This window comes from Periplaneta americana, chromosome 13 (genome assembly GCF_040183065.1).
Source record: "Periplaneta americana isolate PAMFEO1 chromosome 13, P.americana_PAMFEO1_priV1, whole genome shotgun sequence".
In the NCBI taxonomy this organism is placed as follows: domain Eukaryota; kingdom Metazoa; phylum Arthropoda; class Insecta; order Blattodea; family Blattidae; genus Periplaneta; species Periplaneta americana.
This window is the reverse complement of record NC_091129.1, coordinates 37,329,107-37,351,261: the sequence shown is the minus strand read 5'-3', so window position 1 is coordinate 37,351,261 and position 22,155 is coordinate 37,329,107. Positions and strand designations below refer to the sequence as shown.

The window sequence follows — 22,155 nt, the reverse complement described above, 5'->3', positions numbered from 1 at the left end:
CACGCATTGTACAATATTATTTTGTGTGGTAAGGGTAGAAACGTTTAGGGTGGAGTCCAATTTGACACTTGCTGCAGATGAACTTTGCTTTCCCTGTACAATTAGCACACCTTCGCTGAGTTTCATTTTCAACTGGCCAGTTGTGTTGACCATCAAATCTTATGTCTCCTGATGGAATAGGAATAATTTTTCCTTAGTGGGAAGTCACCCCATGCCTTTTCAGTACTGTAAAAGCCAGGAGACGGCAAAAGTTGAGGAGCGGTTCTGAAGAGTTTTGAACCTTCATTTTTCTGTACAGAAACTAAGCATTTACTACGGCAACATCAAGAAAATAAGCGAAGATGGACCACCACTCTGTTGTTGCCGCTGTTGCTAACATTGGTACAGAGTCCGGGGATATCCAGAGTACCGCAATCGTTTGAGCCGGCAAATGCCGACAAATCCGCCATTGTTTGTCCAGCGCGCGCTATGCAGTATACAGTTGCATAGGGAAAGAATGTAATTTAAATGCGAAAAAATGCAGTGCTACTGTGATAGAACTGTTTACAGAGAACTCAAAAAAGGGCACATTTGTTTTCTCTGTGACAAGGTGAAAGAAATAAGGAAAAAGGAAAGAAGTGACTATAAATATAAAAAGGAACGATCCGCTGCCTAAGCGAGCATACATTGTGAGAATAATGAATGACTGTATTTTGATATTTATTTTTTTCAAAATTTGGGCCCCAAAATATTTTTATAAAACCAATCTAGAATTTAAGTTGATTCAGCAATGATATTTGTACATAAAACAAATGAAAGTCACGTACCAATTAGTATCAGTGTCAAATTTTTATCATCTTCTCCCTTTCAAATCAAGCATTTCTGAATTTGATCCTATTTGCTATTTGCAAGAATGACAAAATATATTTGTGAAATTCTGAATTTATTCTTGAGACAAGATTGTATTGTTTGGCTCGATTAGAAAATACAAAGACCGTAGAAACTAGAAACCCTATTAAGGTTAGACTAATGTGAAATTTCAATTTTCTAAACTATTCTAAGTAGATCTATGAAATTTTGTACTTTTAATTTGTAATTTTAAATTGTGCAAATTTAGGTTTTCAAAAATTGCTACTATTTTGGCCATAATTTTTGTCTACATACGTGTCAGACCTTCAGAAACGAAACTTACTATACAATTTTCCTCTTTATTTTACTAAAAAATAATTAAACCTATTTAATGCACTAAAAGTGTAAAAACAGAAAAATTCAACTCGAGCGTAAAAAACTTAATATTAAAAAATACCTCTTCTGGCTGATATGCATATAGATATAATCAGGCAGTACATCTCACTTGACGATGCGTGTCAGAGGAAGACAACTGTTTGTAAGTATCTGAAGTGTGATTAGTGGAATATGTAGCTAATCGGCGAAGTATGCATTGGAGGGGGAAAGAAACTTGCCACCCTACCCCATTATCTCCTGGCCTAGTTTTCTCATGAGTGATGCCTTATTGGTGGTACTTATGAGGTTCAAATCTGTCTTCGGACAATTGACTAAACAACAAGAACAACAACAAAAAAATGAGTGTTAGGTATAATACTGATAGTAAGTTTTGTTAAGAACATATTCAAAAACTTCTACAAAAAATCATGCATGTAGTACAGAATCTGTAGAAAGAGTAGCATTTTTAGCAATGCAAAATTTACAGAAAATTAAAGTGGAGAAAATTGACTTCAAAAGTTTGGGATAATAATAATTAACCAGGTCTCTGTCTTTTTTATTTTCTAGGCATTTTGAAACATGTAGAACTATCATATTATATACAGAACTTATCCTTATATACACTACCACGCTGTGCACACCTAACCTACACTAGTAAATAAAGATGACTAAAAATTATGTAATCTTATGAAAACACTATAATAGATAAATATTATTTACAAATCACTATGGACTATAGACACTATTACAACACTAACAATAAAACTGTTAGAAACTTGCAAATATTTCTTGTATCACAAACAAAAACCAAGCATGGAAAACACGTTGTTATGGCTACTAGCAACAAGTGGAATTTTCCTTTAGATAAGAGTTGTGCTCTCCTTTGTAACTGAATATCTTTTAAAGGAAAGCAGCTTTTGAAGTAGGTCTAACACCTGTTGGATTCTATGAAGAAATATTTCGAGAAGTCAAGAAGCTACACTGGCTCAATCGGAAATCTAATATAATAAATAATGTATGAAATATAGAGTAATTTCCAAAATGGTTGCAGAATTCAGAGTGGGGGTCGTGGACGGAGAATTTAAATTAACAGTCAGAGCTCGCAGCCTTTTAAAAATGTGACCCTAAACAGCTGATAGACCGGTCGTATGATCATGAAAATTGGCAGAGGGAATCTTTAGACCATAAATGAATTTTTAAAGATAAAAACAAAGAAGCGATTTTTTTGCCAAAAATGACAAAATCTCACATCAGTGTATCCTTGGGGACATTATAATTAAATTACTAACTTCCATACTTTCAAAGCTAAACTCACAAAATGTTTATCACTACTATATCTGGTTGATAATAACACATGTACAAACTTTCGTCTCTCTCTATGATAAGTGGTTTGCACTTTATTAATAACTTAATTATATAGTATATTGCTTAATGCAAAAAGTCCTTTGCGTCACAATTTACATTATTTTTCATTGATATTCACTTATAAGATTCTTTATATACCTTGGAACAAACATTACTATTGGGATTTTCTGTACAGCGAATGGGCAAATTACTAGGAATTTTTATGACTATTAATTTTTTTTATTTACTAAAAAATTCTAGCAATTTACTTATTAATTTTACAACAAAACCTTATAGTAAGCTTTGATTCCATGTATGTAAGGAGCCATGTAAGTGAAAATCACTTAAGAATAATGTCAATTGTAGTGCGACTTTTTATATAAAGCGGTTCAATATTTTAATAAAATAATTAATAAAATGCAAACCACGTATCATAGGCGGATGCAATTTTGTACACTTGTCACTAATAAGCAGATATACCAGTGATCAAAATTTGGTGAATCTAGCTTCGTAAGTATGGTAGTTATTGGTTTCACTGTTGTGAACTCTTAAAACTAATAAACTTCGAGAAATTTCAGTATAGTGTGCCCTTATATGCGGAAGCCGGAGAGTTTGCACGAGGAATGCAGTTGGAAATGTTTAGATTTATTATTATTTTATTTTCAAAATTGTTGTTTTCATTTGTTACTTGTAATTTATTAAGTTCATGCTGCTGTGATGTTTATGAAGGAGTAGGCTATATTGAACATTTAAATGCGTATTTATGCTGTAATAATTATTAAATGAAGTTTTTATACATTAGTATGTTGACTGATAATAATGTTCTATAATGTGAGAAGATCCTTTAGACGTTTCTGCCCTTCAAATTAAAAATATCTGAGTTTCACTTCAAATATTCCTATCCCTAGCGTGTTGAAAAGGACTAACAATGGCGGCCGACTCGGTGATTGCGCTACTCTGTATATCCACGGACTCTGCATTGGTACTGCCAACGCTGGTGCTGCTGTTTCTGTGCTAGCGCTGGTACTGCTTTTGCTGCTAGTGATGGTGCTGCTATTGCTGCTGCTAGCGTTGGCGCTGATGGTGGTGATTCTAAAAAAATCCGTAGCGCTACAGCCCATGAAGTGCCAAGACCGACCAGCCGGCTGCTGGTCTCACGTCCACATGCCGAAACAGAGGTGGACAATCTTCCAACCAGAATGGCGGTATCGTGTGGTTAGCACGATGATTCCCCCCAGAAACTGGGTTTTCGCTACTTATCGTAGCTCCACAAGTGCATGATGATGCTGGGTGGGCACCAGTCCCATACACTGGCCGAAATTTCATGAAAAAATTTCTTCCCCCATGAGGACTAGAACCAGCGCGCATTCCGTAACGCGAGTCCTAAGGCAGGATGCCAGACGACGATGCCACGGTGCGGTACGTTGGTGGTTGTAGTAATAATAATAGCTAGTTTCCGAAACCGGATTTTCGCTACCTATCGTAGCTCCACAAGTGCATTATGATGCTGGGTGGGCACCGGTTCCATACACTGGCCGAAATTTCATGAGAAAATTTCTTTCCCCATGAGGACTCGAACCAGCGCGCCTTCCGTAACGCGAGTCCGAGGCATAATGCCTTAGACCACGATGCCACGGCGCGGTACGTTGGTGGTTGTAGTAGTAATAATATTATTACTTGTAATTGTAGTAGTACGATGGCCTTCTAGCGTGGAATTACCTTCCCTGTCTTGGAAATGTTCATATACGTATTAGCTTCCTTCTTTTCGGACGGCAATAACTTGTGCGAGAAAGCTCAGCACTTTCAAAATCATTCGTTGCAGCTTTTATGTTAGAAGACTCTGGCATACTTTCATCAACATTGTCATCTTAATTATCATCATTACATATTTTTTTTTGTAATTCCGCTTTCCTGCTAAGTAGCATGTTACTGTCAAGATTATTCAAATTAGCCTCATGCTCGTCGTCCGATATATCACTGCCTTTATCAGTATCATGGGTAACTTCTGGAGGGTTCACATATATTAGACTCTCACTGTTATTATTTTGATTGTCCATTAACCCCAGAATTTCACTCACGGTTAGACTGAAAATAAAACAACGTAATGGAAACAATATACATATTATAAAGAATACTACAGGAGTGCACACGGCATGGCGTCCTATTTTTAGGACGGCACTATATTTCACCTTGTACCTAGCAACATATAAGAAAATTTTATTGTTGTTTTATACCATATGAAAACTGAAGTATTCAACTCAATATGTGAAAATAAAAATCAGATTTCTGTATCACCATTACAGAGTAACTAAGAATGAACTTACCCGCTGTGCGTCACAAAATACTGTTATCCTCCCTTCTTGTAAAAAATTAGCTGGTATGAACAAATGTTCACGCGGAATTCAAACACTGCAACACTATAATACAATGTAATAATTTACCTTTTAAACAATGCCCCCAACTGTACTAAACAAGAAAAAGTTCGATAGAAATCAGTATTTTACGCACGTCCTATTTTTAGGACGCTATGCAGTAATGGGTATTATCTTAATCAGAGATCATATGAACGACAAGAGCGAAGGAAATGAAATTGTTCTTTTTCGCTGCTTTTATCGTGTATCTTCGCTTTTATCGTTACTCCAATATGCACACCTCAATGACAATGCATGCTTGAATTCTCTCTGATATAGCATCGCTGCTTCTTTTATCGTTTATCGTCGCTAAAACGTGTACGTACTTTTGGAAGTAAGAATGTAGAGTGGCGTTCAGGTCTGGATCAGCGCTCTTAGTGGTACTAGCTTGAACTACCGGCCGCCATGTTTTAATGAATGAATGAGTGGGGGGAAGTGGGAGGAGAAACTTTAAAGGTACGTGAAAACACGTCCTTTTTGCAAGGGAGGAGTTGGGGCTGTGAAAAACTGAATATGTGAGCTCCAAGCCTCTTGGCCACTTGTCTCACTTCGCCGCCCCAGTGAAGGAGCGCTAGAAATTTCTAGTGGGTAAGCCGAAAATGGACGTAACTGATTAGCTACAACATACGGGGGGGAGGAGGGGCAGAAGTACAGCGACCTGATCCGGAGGAGAGACGCGATGGAGAAGTCTAGGCACGAAACGGTGATAGCCAGTTTGGCTGTTTGAAGATTCGAACGCGTAGGGATTAATCTTACAATAGCCAATTGGCGCTTTGATGATTTTTCTCAGATCAGGAGACCAGCCAATTGGCTCCTTGATGACTCCAGTGATCTGTACAAGGGGACGATTGAACCCTGCCAGGGCCCGAGTTCGATGTGAACAATCATTAATCTTGAGCCGTCACCAATGTCTGGGGAAGTGAATGCAGGTCCGTGGCCCATTTCTTTTAGGGCTCATCCCGACATTTGTCTTAACGCCTTAGGAAAACCACGGAAAAACCTTAGGCAGGATGAGATGTCTCAATTTTAGAGACTAGCCAGTTGGCTCTTAGGTAAAATGACTTGATTCGATGGATGTAGACTAGCCAATTGGCTCTATTACAACTCCATCGATCAGCAAAACGGATTTATTGGGGACGATATGTTAGCTCAAGTTATTTAACCATCATAACGGTATTAGCCAATTGGCTTTTTGATGGTTTCTGTCAGATCCGGAGACTAGTCAATTGACTCTTCACTCCGTAGACCTGTAAGAGGGATAGAATGGATTTATAGCCCGAGTTAGAGCAGGCCATTTCACAGCGGTTGCTTATTAGATTAAGTCATGAATTAACTGGCTTGCTCGCTTTAGTAGAAGGAGACGTATAAGCACGTGGAGATTTTTAAAACCCGTAATTAAGATGGCTCTTGTGTGCTCTGATTATAACTGTAGCAACCGAAGCGACAAAACAAAGAATATGTCATATTTCAAGTAAGTAGGCCTAGCCTGCCATAATTTGGTATTACTATACATATAATAACAGGTACTGTATTGATAGAAAGATTCTGTAACGTGTTCATTGTTTTTACAGATTCCCACTGAAAAATGATTTGTTAACTAATCAGTGAGTTTCACAAATGAAGAGAGAGAAATGGCTTCCCACAATATATAGTGTTTTGTGTTCTGCTCATTTTGATACTAAATGCATGTATTTTGTAAACGAGAGGAGACGTTTCTTGCCCAATGCAATACCAACCATATTCGATTTTCCACCTCATTTAAAAGGAAAGAGTCTTCTAGGCTTCCACCGAAGAAGCTTTCTCTTCTCTGGCAGAGGAAAATTCAATAGAACACCACCAGAATTCAGGTCTGTATAACATATTGGCATAAATACGACTTCAAGTAGCCTATATCTGTCCAACGAAACTGAAGCTTACGTGTCTTCCACTGAAAACGTGTTCGATCTCGCCTGCAATTTCATAATGCCAAAATGACTAATTTACAAAAAAAAAAGTGTATTTAGACATTTGAATATGCACATTACTTACGTTTCACTCTATCGACTATTCATTGCACTCGAAAAAAAAGGAAACATGTCAACTCCAGTTACGTAAGATGTACGGAATAAAATGTTGCTGCATAGGTTTACTGACGACTATTAAAAATAAAGAAGTATTAGTAAAAAGTGGGATATACAAGTTATTGCGATATAAAATATGATTCAAAAGATACAACTATCCTGGACTACCTTTTCCGTCTCATCCTATAGGAACCACGCCCACGATCATGATTTTAAAATCAAATGTAGGAAACAGAAAACGGATGTAGGTAAATTCTCATTTTTAAATAGAACTATAAATGATTGGAATCTTGCAGCGGTCTTTGAGGGCTGTCCTTCCTTAAGGAGATTCAAGAATAACTTAAAAAGTTGTGTATAAAGTGTAAATTAAAATGAAGGTGACATTTAACATTTATTTTTTTTTAAGTGATATATTTATTTAGCCTGACGAGTTACTCGGTTTGAATTGTAAATTATTTAAAAATGATGGAGACTAGAAATGTTTAGTTTAAATGTAGTTCTGTCTATAAGTATGCATAAGGATGTAATTATTTGTCTTACTTGAGCTGTTGTATCAGTGAAGTGTGGTGAGTCAGTGAAGTTATGCTTTATAGTGCAGTGGATAATTCCGATCAGTGATAATTTATAGTGTCAATGAAATGTGTTCTAAAGTGTCAGTGAAATGTGTTCTAAAGTGTCAGTGAAATGAGTCATAGTGCCACTACAGTGAATGAGATGAGAGTGAAGTGAAAGATTATTATCAGTACCGATGTGAAATTTATGTAGGGCCTATACATATGTAGGTTGTATTGTAAAATTAGGTTCACTTATTAATTAGGTTATTTTATGTATTATTATTAACTGTAATTATTGTGTAAAATTGTATTGTGTACTCTTATTGTATTGTGTATTGTAAAATTGTATTGGGTTTTGTATAATTGTATTGTGTATTGTATAATAAATTGTATTGTGTATTGTAATTTTATTGTGTATTGTTTATATTGTGTATACCACTGCCACCGGGTGCTTGCCCACTTGCAGTGTAAGTAAATACATACACATACATACATACTTCTGTACTTGTTCTACATCTTAAAGCTTCAATGTCAATGTAAGATGTATGGAATAAAATGTTGCGTGGGTTTCCTTCCCACTGGTAAAAATGGGATGTACTGTATGAATTGTTACAATATAAAATAAGATTCACAAGATGCAACAAGTTATATACAGCCCTTTCTGTCTCGTTCTATAGGAACCACCCCCACTTGTATACACATCTTTAAGCTTCGATGTTAACGTAAGATGTATGGAATAAACTGTTCCTGACCGCTCTTAAAATAAAGAAGTGTTAGTAAATTGGAATATATGGGTTAATGCGATATAAAATAAGATTCATAAGATGCAACATGTTGTATACAGTCACTTTCCGTATTATCCTATAGGATCCACGCCCATTTGTTGACCTGTTAAAACAAAGCGAACGTAGGTTCAAAAGTTTCAAAGATGGCGGCTCGATAGCTCGTTGGTTCTGATTCCTACTCTTTCAATGAGAAAACTTGCGAAAAGACAATGAGTGATTCAGACCACATGTAACATTAATTTATTTCGGAAATTATTCCATCAAAATTTTCGAGACAAAAATATTTGTAACCAAAACGAATGTGAACTTTCACTTGAGCTTGATTTCATCAATTATCCCTAACAGGAAGTAGGGTCAGTGGCGTATCACTTTAAAATTTCAAATGGGAGTCGGTGTTAAATAGGGTACCATTTGATAGAGTTTTTCAAAACAAACAACTTTCATAGGAAATGTGTTTATTAATTTCTACTCTTTCAATGTTAAAACGTACGAAAGAACAATGTCTTTAATATTGAGAAATGTTATAAGAAGAAAATGTAAACAAGATAAGTCCATTTAATGTTGACATAGTACACACGCACAATTTACCTGGCTGAGTGTACACCTGGTGGCCGGCAACACCGTCGAGAGGTGAATGTAAGTCAACTAGGTAATCCTTCCCATTTGCTCGCTCAGCAGTGTTTCCTTCGGTCACCGCAATACAGTACCTACAGTATGTACGGCCAAGTCTGCATGTACATTGAACGTAGCCAGGTAATAAGCTCAGCTGACCTTACCCAACAATGTACAATAATAAGGAAGTGTTTTGTTTTCTCTGTACCTTCACATGTGCAGTTCTCACCCAAAAAGGAATGAGACGATGGAATATTCTCAAGTCTCAGACGTAAGACACTGCGCATGATCGGAGACCAAAGCACTGATACACAAGATAACGAATATTTGAGCTACTTAAATTCAGGATATTTGGCTTGTTGCTAGCATCGTTCCGAAATTCACTTAAAAAGCTGCAAAAATTGTGGTAATATAACGTAAATAAATAATCCATGTTGAATCTTTCGTACACTACTTTTAACACTTGAATACAAATAACTGATTAAATGGCGATCTTACGCGTGTTAATTATGTAAGCATATGCGGCTTACAGCTGTTTCGGTGCTACTTGACACCATACTCAGAGCCTTCTGTGTCTCGGCGTCATCTCAACTTCGCTGCCTGTTGTGTGGATCCGTTTGTGTGATCAATCAAATTCTCAACACACAGATCAATTTCAGAACACACACACTATTTGACTCAACTCTTCATCACACGAACGCACCCACACAACAGGCAGCGAAGTTGAGATGACGCCGAGACACAGAAAGCTCTGAGGATGGTGTCAAGTAGCACCGAAACAGCTGTAAGCCGCACATGCTTACATAATTATACCTGCTACGGTTTATCTTGTTTCAGTAGCAATAAAAGCAAGTCCCTTCAAATGAGGGTGGAGATTATAGGAGAGTTGTAAATTTTCAGAATTCCTTTCAAAACCTTGTTATTGTACAGGTTACCGGAACTTAGTTTCTTGAAAGACAAGCTCAGTGACGGAACTACACAGTACGAAGAGAGATATTTTGTAATTTTATTTTGCGCTACAGAATGTATCAACTGGTCCCTTCCGCCACTGGATAGATGGACGGCATCGCTTCACTCCCCCATTGCCATAACAATACAGACGAAGCAAGACATATATCTCCTTTCTCTCTCTTTTCACAGTGAGACAAGATACATCACACAGACTTTAACACGAGTAAGCTCGCCATTTAATCAATTATATAAATAAATAGATAAATCATGTAGTTAAATCGTCATTTGAGCCTTCATGACTAGATCGACACTTCGCACAAAAATAAGAGTTTTCGTGTCGTCTCAGTAGCTCAGACGCTGAGAGTCCTGTATATTGTATAAAAGAAAGCGGGTTCGATTCTTAGTTTAATACCAACGATTTTTTTGTCTGAATAACGTTGAAATAGAGTTTGAAATGTCCTGAAATTAAGCGTTAATGATTAGGCCTACAGATAATACAAAATTACAAATATAATATTATAAACGTTAATCTAATGAATGCATTTACACCATTTATAACTACATTTACATATATATTACCGGTCAAAAGTTTTCGATCACCTATCACAACTACGGATTTGTGGTTAAAACAGGGATTTCATTTTGAATATTCTATCATATCATAATTCTAGAAGAGAAAGTATTTATTTTGTTGGTCTATTTAGTTTTTCCGATGTGTTTGTACATTGAAATACAGTATATAGTTGTTTTCACAGCTGATCGAAAACTTTTGACCGGTAGTATATATATATATATATATATATATATATATATATATATACAAACAATGTAAAAACTAACAATTACAATTAAATTGAAAAAAGTAAAATGTTTTAACAACAAACATGAAGAAATTGATTTTAAATGACTACATTTAAATATTAACCTTTCGCCCACCGACATAAGATGGAGACAGACATTCATCCAGCTTTTAGTCTCACCGCAGGCAGGTTCTCCTACAAAATACTGACTAAGAATATTATAGCCCCTGCCATTTAGGAAGACGTTCCAAGAAGGGAAACATGCGAGTGAGAGTGCTGATTTCCTCTCCTCGAGAAGGTATTGAATCGAGTTCTTTCATTTCATTTCATTTCATTTACTGTATTCTATAGATCCTACATTAGCATTGAAGCTTTAAGATGAGGAATAGGTCACAACTTTGTATGATTACAATTGTGCAAATTTTTATACTATATAGATGTGGAGGCGAGATATGGCATATGAGCTGTGTAACAGGGAAAGAAACGCGCTATCAGAAAGAAAGATTGTTTCATGATGGTTAATATTATACGAATCTACTGATACGAAAGTTCATCTATCTTCCCCCTCTATACCCATTGGTGATATAGGCTCGGCACATGATAAGGTCACAGGACAGGTCTTTCCTCCAGTCGACCTGGTTGGTATAGCGCTGGCCTTCTATGCCCAAGGTTGCGGGTTCGATCCCGGGCCAGGTCGATGGCATTTAAGTGTGTTTAAATGCGACAGGCTCATGTCAGTAGATTTACTGGCATGTAAAAGAACTCCTGCGGGACAAAATTCCGGTACATCCGGCGACGCTGATATAACCACTGCAGTTGCGAGCGTCGTTAAATAAAACATAACATTATCTTTCCTCCTCTACTACAGTATAGCTCACTTCAAAATTAGTTAGAAAATATCCTCAGTAAATCTGTGATCGGTCAGGCTGCCGTACAGTATCTTAAGATCCCGCTTTGAGGACGACATTATCTACCGTGTGAAACAATAGTCACTTGCCAAAGGTACGTAGTTCCAAATGAAGTGCTCCAAAAGATGTCAGCAATTGATTCGGCTTTGACAGGTGCCAGGGAATAAAAACAAAGAGTGCTGTCATCAAGGCAATGACAAAATCATTCAAATCCTGGAAATATACTGAAAAGGAGGATATTATTTAATATGAATGGGAGGATGTAATTGGGAGAGTAAAACCACCCAAGAAAGTATCAAGAAAGGGCTTGCTTATATTCCATTCCAAAACTTGACACAAAATAATTTTTTACAGTTATTCACATACAGTTATCTCGACTTGTCATTCGAAAGAACTGAAAATATTTATGAAACAAAATTTTTGAAGAATGTGATCACTTTTATTGAAATTTTGCTTAGGTTTTTTTTTTTTTCAAAAAGTTTTGTCCATGTTACTATTTATACCAGTTTTTGAATCTGTGTTTCCATTTTTTCTGTTCCTGATACATTATATGTTCATTGTTTAACACGTGTATGGTGCAATGTAACACCAGCAGTGGCAAACTTTGCACCACCCCTCTTAAAACTATGGCGGTGCAAAGTAACCCCCAACTATTGGTAACTTTGCACCAATTTTTGGCAGATTATAAATTTCGAAATACATTTATTTCCGAAGATATTATTGGCTAAATACATTCCAGCATAACCCTAGAACGTATAAAATAAATGCCCGTCTCAAAATTAGATTTTAAAGACTACATACAGACTGAAAACAAATTTAGAACTAGAAAATGGTGCAAAGTTACCCCATTTTACGGTATTAAAAATTGTACAGTTGTACATACTTCTAAAATGACGTTTACTACTATGAAGAAAGTCGATTTCTGTCTGATGGTAAGATCCTTTTTATCTTCTACTTTTCCATTGAACACTATATTGTTCTAACTATTATACAGGGACATCATTTTATTTTTACTAATATTTTAAATATTAACCTGGCTATACCTTCAGATTAACAGTTAAGAACCGGAAACGCCGTTTGCTACCCCTTCCAAGACTGGAGTTCGATGACACTGGCGTAACATACAAACAAATCACTCTACTAGGTATAGGAGGGAAGAAAAGTAGTTCATCAATTTACGTAAACTAGGAAATATCGCAATTTTGAGTTTGATAATTTTCATTAGGTTTTTATTTAATCAAAATGCAGTACAGTATTAACAATAAGTACTTTTACTCATGAACTGAGTTATCCATGCGAACGTATTCATTATGCAGTGTATATTTTACTGTCTATAGCACATTAGCGTACAATATAGAGAATGAAGTTAAATTAAAAATTAATCATATTATGGATATTTAAACACATTTTTGAAAATTGTGACCATTTCGATACAGGCTTCAGTTCTTTTGTGCATATTATCGCACTATAGACTATTGCATCTAATTCCAATTACCAGCTTCGTCTTTCGTCCTAGTAACTCATGTTGAAAGAATTCTATACCTACTCTATAAAAGAGTACCTTACGTACTGTAAATTCAATCTTCACTTCTGCCCGACTTGCACATATTTACCCAGGCATGCTATCTACTGTCCGGTTATGTCGCAGGATCGTAGAAAGGGAGGGAAATCACGTGACGGTTAATTACTTAACGAGGCTCTTTTATTTAAGTCATTTTAAACAGTTGTATAATATTACGTAGATGTCCAATTCCTAACAGAAATTGATGTTTTCAGAAAAGTGCTAAGACAGCCCAGCCACTAGCCTTTACAGAGGGGTGAGCAGAAGCAGGTGGGGAAAATCGGGATGCGACGTAGGTAAACGGACGACAGTGAATGAATGAATGAATGAATGAAATGAATGAAATAGCCTTTGGATTTCCCGTGAAGGGCTATGGCCTCCTAAAAGGGGAGCTCTTTAGAGATCATGCGGTGAGCTAATCCGCATGACGGTAGATTCTGTTCTATATAAGTTTTGTTCGTCGTTTGTGTGTGTACACTTGCACTCTCACTCGATACTGGCAAACTGTAGCGATCTCCATTCTTCTCGGTTCTTGGCTGTTCTGGACCACAGGGGTCCAGCTAGGCTCTTGAAGAAGTCCGCCCATCTGGTCCCAGGTCTTCCTCGGTTTCGCCTCCCGATGCGTGGATCCCACGTGGTGGAAATATGCGCCCATCTGCAGCCTTGGAGTCTCGACACGTGGCCTCCCCATTTCCATTTCAGGCGTTCCCCTTGGTGTGCCATGTCTCTGGTGTTTGTCATCTGCTTTAGTCTGGTGTTGGAAATCTTGTCTCTGAGGGAGAGTCCTAGGATTTTCCTCTCCATTTTGCGCTGGCAGATCTGAATCTGCGTCTTCTGGTTCACGGTCAGTTTCCAGGTCTGACAGCCGTAAAGTAAGGTTGGGAAGATACAGGATTGCAGCACCTCCAGCTTTAGTTTGCGGTTCAGTTTCTTGTCAAGGAGTATGAATTGCAGTGACCAGAAAGCTCTCCATGCTGATGCAATTCTTCTTTTTAGTTCTCTCGTCATGCAGCTTTTGAATCCGACCAATTGGCCAAGATAGATGTAATCTTCCACGTACTGTAAACTGGTTGCGTTGACTTGGATGGGTTGTGGTTGGCTGTTCGTCATGACTTGGGTTTTTTCCATGTTCATGCTTAGGCCTGCGTGTGCGCTGCAATCGCTTAGTTCCTGTATCATCTCTTGTAGGTCGGTGGCGTTTTTAGCGAAGAGTACGATGTCGTCCGCGAATCTTAGGTTCGTCAGCCGATATCCGTTTATATTGATTCCATGTCTTTTCTTCCACTTTAGCTTACGGAATATGTCTTCCAGGAGGCTAGTAAACAGCTTTGGTGAGATCGGATCCCCTTGTCGGACTCCTCTTCCTATTCTGAATATTTGTCCTTCTCGTTCTGTCATCACGATGGCGTGCGAGTCTCCGTAGAGCTTAGTTAGGATGTTGATATATTTGTGCTCGACTCCCTGGTTGCTCAGCGCCTGTAATACACAGGAGTGTTCTACCGAGTCAAATGCTTTCTTGAAATCTATAAATGCAAGAGTACCTGTGCGAAAATATGATTCAATATTGAAAGCTATTCGTCACTGACAAACGCGAACACATTTCTGGAACGTACTATATCCACTAACTCAGTATTGTTTACTATATGCGGCCTTGGTACTGTGTGAAGGACAGTTGTAACTTCATTAGTATAAGGGATGGGAGTGAGGTACATTCAAAAACTCAGGTACAATAAAAATTGAAGTAAAAATAAAATGAAGTCTCTGTATATTATGATAAAATTGAATGAATCAGTAACTGTAAGAACACGAGGTATCAGCTAACCATTTGTAAGTAACCTGTGATTATGGATAGTGCACAGAAATTACATTTTAAATATTTTTAATCACGCTTACTTTTCAACCATGGTTTCGTAATCTTTGGTTACTACGTTTTTTTGTGAGTCGAGCTTAACCGGGACTAATATGTGACTGGTTCTCAATCAATAAATTAGTATTGAATTGTAACAAAACTAACATAATTGAATTTAAATCCCGTTCAAATTCAACCTCGCAAATTTCTAGCGTAATAATTAACAATAGATCCCTATTAGAAACAACAACCAAATTTCTTGGCTTAAAAATCGATAATGTGTTAAATTGGAAAAATAATATTAAAGAAATTACCTCCTAACTAAATTCAGCATGTTTTGCTATTAGATCTATGCAAAATATAGTACATATCAATAGCTTAAAAACAATATACTTTGCATACTTTCACTCGTTAATGAGTTTTGGAATAATATTCTGGGGAAATTCCACACATAGTAACAGTATATTCCTATTACAAAAAAGAGTAATTAGAATAATAGTAGGTGCCAAATCTAGGGAATCTTGTAGGACTATTTTCAAAAAACTACAAATGATAACCATGGCTTGTCAGCATATCTTTTCATTAATAATCTCCCTCTTATATAATCGTGAAAACTTTGTAACTAATTCAACAGTTCATAGCATAAATACACGTCAAAAAATGTCTTTCATACTCCATCGGAAAGTCTATTGTGCTATCAAAAGGAGTGCGTTATATGGCAGTAAAAATTTTAATAGTTTCCCTATCGATATAAAAAATGAAACTGAAAACATAAAATTATTTAGGGCCAAATTAAAGAAGTACCTAATTTCTCACGCCTTCTATTCTGTAGGTGGATTCATGACATTCAATAACGCTTCATGAAATTGATACTAAAACTTTGTCTTGTACTAGTAGACTATATTGTAAATCTCTTCTATATATATTTCATCTAGACTGTGACTATAAATTAAGATTTTATAATAGTATTAAGTTTTTTGACTTGTTCCATATTCTACCTGTGAAGCAATGTATGAATACCATGGAATGTTAATAAATACAATACAATACAATAATTCACATCGCCATGAGAGTTCAACAGTGCACTTCTAGCATTTCAGTATTCTGTCTGCAGAAATTAATAGAAACGAGAGATAACCTTTATAACGTGGGTCAGCAGACTTGTTCATGCGATGAGCAGTTCTCACTGACTCACGCAGTTCTCACTGACTCGTAAGATATTCTTCCAGAGTCCAGACTGACGCGATGTCTGAAATAACAAAGACAAGGTCCTCAGAATCAGATCTAGCTTAGGGGCTAATGCAGTTGGTCTTGACAGTCAGCTCTGCCCGGCATCACATTTGTAAGGTCTGTAAGAGTTAACAATATATATGGATCAGTAATGTCATTAATATCAGAACAGTTAGGTTTTAATAGTCGCCTTTAATTCTTCTATACTTTGATGAAGATAACGATGAAGACGGTAGTAAATGTAATCTTTTCTTTTCCATTATCTATAAGAGTGATATTCAACCTTCGATATATTATGTACCTACGGTGACTCGCGAATATGTGCTAAGAGTATGTACTGTATAAATAATATTACATAATACATCATGATAAACCGAGAGGAATCATGGTTGAATTTTGAGTTAACCACAAGAAATAGGGACCTAAGAATGTATGATCTTGGAGGTATGTGTAGAACAGCTCCAGAATCCAAACAATTTCAAGTCGGAAGATTAACTTTTAGGACAACATAATAATTATATTGGATCTAATTACTAGTAAATATCGACACATTCTAGAGTAGAGGTTAACGAGGGCAACTCTCTGATACTGAAGCTATAAGCTATGTTCTCTCGCTATATTCTTCCACGAATGACTAACCTTCGTGAACATTATTGGAACACGTCTGATCGCGGTAACACAGGTCAGTGTGTTTTGTTTTAATATACTCTCCGTGCCAATCACTATTGTTGATATAAGACCATGGCACCGGTATATCAATTCAATTAGCAGAAGAGCAATAAACAAACATAACTTGGCTCGTAATGTGAAACAATGAAATGTTTTTATTAAATATATTGCTAATTTATATAGCCAATATTGTTAAAAACGATTATTTTAAAAGAATTAACCAACAATTTTAATACTCATTACTGATTTCTACATAATCTCAAATAATAATCAAATGTTATGATATCAAAAAGAAGAATGAGCACATCACTGGTCACCAGTTAGAAGTAATGGTTTGGTTCTCAAAACCAAGATGTGTTCAGTACATTACGCGCTGTAGCCTACTATGCCTTTTGATTGTAATGTTCGAATTCAGTTCGGTTTTGTTCCGATATACATCTCCCTTCCTTAATTTGTAAAATGACCACGAATTGAAGTCTTGAAGAACCCAAACAAGTTTGGACTGGTATTGTCGGACCATAGGATCTGTACCCCCATAAGATATGCGAACTGAACCCTAATTCCTTCTCAGCCTCGGTAATTCATTTCTCTCCCTGCATTCCTATCTCTCTCTTCTCTAGCTCTCTCCCTTTCTCTCTCCCACTACTCACAATTTTGAGACTTCTTGCGGGACAGTTTATTTGCACTTGCAATCCTGTGTTGTCACTCAACATGAACACTGTAGCACGGAGTGGCGAAAGAAATATTATTAAGCAAGTACGTAATAGCATTTTGCGATGAAGAGAAACAAATCAGGCAACGAAAAGAGCAGCTGCGATCACAGGTGAGGCTTATTTTATTTCAATTGATTACGTATTAAAATTACTTGCTTAACTAATACTGAAATAATACAACATTTTTATGTAATTTAGCTAGGCAGGTCAGAGCGCCTAAGAAAGAAAATCAGGAGAGAGGAAGGCTGTGCAGCAGATGAAAAGCTAGAATCACCAAGGAAGAACAGACCAAGGGAACCTTTAATTCTTGTAGATGATATGAACCGATGTATTTTAAGAAGAAAAATACAAGCATTTTATACCGTGTAGAACGAAGTTCTGACATTGAAGAAATTACTGAAGGTTTCGACAGACAATATTTTCCAAGGTTGCAGAGAAACGCTGCGGAAAGTGATTCGAGACATGGGATTTAGGTTTAAAAAATGTAGAAATACAAAATGTATTTTGATTGAAAGAAATAATATTGTAGCATGGAGGACCAGTCATTTATGATACCGTTTCATGGAAGTTTGGCAACATTCCTATTCGGCAAGGTTCGTGGCTTGCGGTTTAAAGTGGTGGGAGGAAAGCGGGTGGAATGGAGTGAGTATAGGCGTTAACTTTTTGAAGAACGACGAGAGCGCTGAAGGGGCACAGATCCGATGGTCCGACAATAGTAACAAGAAACTTCTATACAGAGTGAATCATAAGTATGTTTGGAAAACGCGTGAGCGTCCTCCTGGATCAAAAATAAGAAGAATTCCTTATATGAAAATTTGACGAAAAATGCTTATTTATTGGAGAAAAGATCATAATTTGCTTTTGTTCTTTTTTTGTTGAGTCACAAGTACATGTTTGGAAACTTGTCATTTAACGTTTAAAAAAGGTGCTCAAGTTTACACATGCCTGAGCACGACGTACAAACGACTGGCGAGTTTGCTCCAACACCATGTTGTTATCACGGATCAATTGGCATGCATTTTCAACAAGTTGCAATAGCTTCTCTGCATCATTCACTGGTGTTGCATAGACAGCCTTCAAGTGACTCCAAAGGCAAAAATATAAGGAGGTGAAGTCGGGTGACCTGGGTGTCCAAGGCACTGGACCAGCGCGTCCAATCAAAACAATAGGTCTCTACTATTATCTCGTTACTGTGTTGTTTGTAAACAAACACTCGTACAAAATCAAAACAAAAACAACACAATAATATGATCAGATACTTATGAAAACAAAAGTCACTATTACCATCTTTTCCAATGATTAAGCATTTTCCGTCAAATTTTCATTGTTTCTATTTTTGATCCAGGAGCACGCTCACTCGTTTTCCAAACATGCTTATGACTCACCCTGTACTACGACTAACGACATTACCCTTGGAATAATGCATGTATTTCTAGCATCATATTTAATGAATGAATGTGAATACCAGGGCGTTATATCATTCACAATCGAACACAAAAATCACACTGTGACAAAATCGCTATTATCTATCAAAGCGATTTTCCGGATATGTCACAGTTCGGAGCAGTGATGGTAAAACGCTGTCATACCCCACCTCTAGCAGTAATGACTATCTATCAATACTTTCTTTTTTTAGCATTACATCACAGATTACTGCACTATTATTACAGTTTTAATCGATATAATTATAGGTCGCGCCAGGAATTTTGGCAGATGGATTTTCTTAATGTGAACTGGAGAGCGAGTCCTCACCGCTGCAAGATCGGCTGTTATCTCTGTCGCAGTAGAATGGGTAGGACATAAGAGTAAACATGCACGCCCGAGTATTCTATTGAACTGTGCACAGTCACCTCCAAAAACTAAACAAATATTAGAGTAGTCTATATATGTGTCTTTGGTATTCCCAAGACACTTGTTCGATTAATTAAAATGTGTCTCAGTGAAACTTACAGCAGAGTCCGTATAGGTCAGTTTCTATCTGATGCTTTTCCAATTCACTGCGGGCTAAAGCAAGGAGATGCACTATCACCTTTACTTTTTAACTTCGCTCTAGAATATGCCATTAGGGAAGTTCAGGATAACACAGAGGGTTTGGAATTGAACGGGTTACATCAGGTTTTTGTCTATGCGGATGACGTGAATATGTTAGGACAAACTCCACAAACGATTAGGGAAAACACGGAAATTTTACTTGAAGCAAATAAAGCGATAGGTTTGGTAGTAAATCCCGAAAAGACAAAGTATATGATTATGTCTCGTGACCAGAATATTGTACGAAATGGAAATATAATCTGTTATATATATATATATATATATATATATATATATATATATGTATATGGAAATATGTTAATCCTTAGTCAATAGATAAGACTGAGTTTTACGAAATACGAACATTAAGGGATGGAAAATGGGAGGTAGTAATGATCAAAATAATTACACCGATTTATTTTTTTTAACCAGCAGACGTGCAGCCTTTAAATTTAAAACAAAGATTCACTCATAAAATTGGGTTAGACTATTCATCTCATCTCTCAGAATTGTTTCTAAAATGTATAAGGAAAGTAAAAAATTCAATTTCATGTAGGCTACTCCCTTGAAATAACTTCAGTTTTTTTTTTTTTACTTCCGAGTAGAGAGGAGAGAGAAAGAAGTCGATGATATTTAAAATTCACTAAACTATATTTAACTAGAGGCGTAACATTTAAAATGAAGGTTACTCTCTACAATATTGGTTAAACATTCTTAGATTTTTTAAATACCATATCCTAAGGTACTGATGAAAAGGCAGAAGGGAGTGAGAAATCTCATGTCATCCGATCTCGATGAAAGTCGATATCTGGGGATCTTTGCGATCACAGAATACGAATAAGGTATTATTTAGTCCGACTTTGTCCCTAAAGTGGTGGAGTGGGACAAAAATGGGTGAAAAATTAAATTACATATCTTAGGGGTTTTCGAAACGAAAATTACGAATAAGACAATTTGTGCGAATTCAATATGGCAGTTCCAGTACTATGAATTATATTTAAAAAAATTAAACATCGGATATCGCACAGTAACACATGTACAGTATTTAAGGGGGTATGTAACACCTTTTGATAGTAGGCCTATACATTTAGTTAAATCCAAAGTGTAATTTCTACATATTCTGAATGAATGTTGTGCTGGAATTTAATATAGTCATCAGCCAATACCTCTAGATTAATAAACAACTTTTTAGAATCCATAAAATACAGTATTTATTGTGAATGGTAATTATATTTTTCAATTGATGCAATTTGTGCAGGGAAAATTGGTTTATCCGATATTTTGTAGGATTTCGTATATTTTAAAATGCTTTCTTCTCTGTTCTATTCACAATGTGCGTGTGAAGAAATTATTGCCCTTGTAATATCCATTACAATCCTATTTATTATACTCTTACATAAATAAAACTTCCGCAGCATGCAATTTTACCCAATTAACCAAATTATATTTTGATTCTTAAGAAGAATCGTAATTTTATTAACTTGAATTGTCGCACCACCAGTAGATGATCCCTAGATTATTACTAGACAGATCTTGTACATTGATCTGGTAAGGGTAGGATTATATATATATATATATATATATATATATATATATATATATATATATATATATATGCGCAATGCAATGCTTTTTCCTTGTAATTAAGAATTAATTTAATTTAGAAAATGTAGGAGACGTATTGTAAAATCATTGCGAACGGAAGTCATTTACATTTATTAAAGGTATTCTTTGAGTAGGACTGTACCGTGGTGTGTTTCATAATAAGGATAATTGATATGAGCTGCTGTTATGAAAATATGAACGACTCAGAATGTTATCGCATCTCATTCTCGCAGCTTACACAAACAATATTGGCTCGCCTACTGGAAATGTCATCGAGGTTATCTGCCAAAATCGGTGCCTCCGACTTTTTATACAATAGAAAATCACTCATTCGGATTAACTGAGGGGAGACAATCCAATCTGAATAAAAACAGTAAAAACTCAGACTTTAAAAAAATTACAGGAACAGAAAATTATATTTCGATTATTCAATTTATGTCACTTTTAAGGATCAATTCACAAGAAATATGTTCCATAGTGCATATTGTTAAGGCAGACTTCATACTCATTTCCGGCATTCTTCATCGATTAACATACTGCGAATGGATTATTCGCAAGCCCTTCTTCCCTGACTTCATTATATTCTATCACAATTTAATTTATTAATGTTCAGTACATCTATTAGAATAATGTGTCCGTGTTTGCTGTCGCATAGGCTATACGTAAAACTCGCATTTGTGTAACGGAGTGATTTTAAAATAGGAAGCAATGTTTTCTATTGCTGTTACATACCTACTAGGCTATATATGCTTACATACATCTCCCCCTCCCAATACACCCAAATTTCGGTATTTTCCAAATTAGCCTAAAGCAGTGATGTCAAAGCAAGCGCATTTTTCTGACCTTGACGCCGTGCGCGGGCAGCAAGC

At 36.3% G+C, this 22,155-nt stretch overlaps 2 protein-coding genes across 6 annotated transcripts in view; one reads left to right on the top strand and one right to left on the bottom strand.

Annotated features, from left to right (window-relative positions):
• Positions 1-15,814: 15,814 nt before the first annotated feature.
• The window catches only part of LOC138711798 (cytochrome P450 4C1-like), a 391,497-nt gene continuing 385,156 nt past the window's right edge, over positions 15,815-22,155 (bottom strand). The window contains exon 13 of the transcript XR_011335460.1: positions 15,815-15,842. The gene's annotated coding sequence lies outside the window, so the exon portion shown is untranslated. The remainder of the gene's footprint in view (positions 15,843-22,155) is intronic.
• The window catches only part of LOC138711800 (alpha-tocopherol transfer protein-like), an 87,635-nt gene continuing 81,726 nt past the window's right edge, over positions 16,247-22,155 (top strand). For 2 of the 5 annotated variants that reach the window (XM_069843038.1, XM_069843035.1), the window contains exon 1: positions 16,247-16,385. The gene's annotated coding sequence lies outside the window, so the exon portion shown is untranslated. The remainder of the gene's footprint in view (positions 16,386-22,155) is intronic. The other 3 variants (XM_069843039.1, XM_069843037.1, XM_069843041.1) reach the window with 3 other exon arrangements.